Genomic DNA, 399 nt, shown 5'->3' on the forward strand with positions numbered 1-399 from the left:
CCAGTCATTTGACTGCGGCCATGCTGGAGTACCGCCTTTAGTCGAACAAATCGACCCCATGACTTATTCTTTGTAAGCCTAGTACTTATTCTATCGGTCGCTTTATTGCCGAATCGCTAGGTTACGGGGACGTAAACACACCAACACCGGTTCTCAAGCAATGGTCGGGGGACAAACACAGACACACGTGACCGCGTGTGCATCGTTGGCGATTTTCTTTCTCTGTCTTCCCTTCTTTGGACTTTTCCTATATTTCTGACGAAGAGCTCCGCTCGAAATATGAAATCCTCTTTCTTTTCTTTCCTTTTCTGAGCGTCCAATAACACTGTACTTATTCCACGTCGCGTTGTTGTTTTTTCGTGTTTTTTCTTGCCTGTTCATGTTTGGATTGATTTTAGA

The 399-nt window shown here is 44.6% G+C and overlaps 1 protein-coding gene across 5 annotated transcripts in view; it reads right to left on the minus strand.

The window, feature by feature from the left end:
* LOC106880859 (organic cation transporter protein) overlaps nucleotides 1-399 on the minus strand; it is a 30190-nt gene that overhangs the window by 16528 nt on the left and 13263 nt on the right. The window lies entirely within an intron of this gene.

This window comes from Octopus bimaculoides, chromosome 13 (genome assembly GCF_001194135.2).
Source record: "Octopus bimaculoides isolate UCB-OBI-ISO-001 chromosome 13, ASM119413v2, whole genome shotgun sequence".
NCBI lineage: Eukaryota > Metazoa > Mollusca > Cephalopoda > Octopoda > Octopodidae > Octopus > Octopus bimaculoides.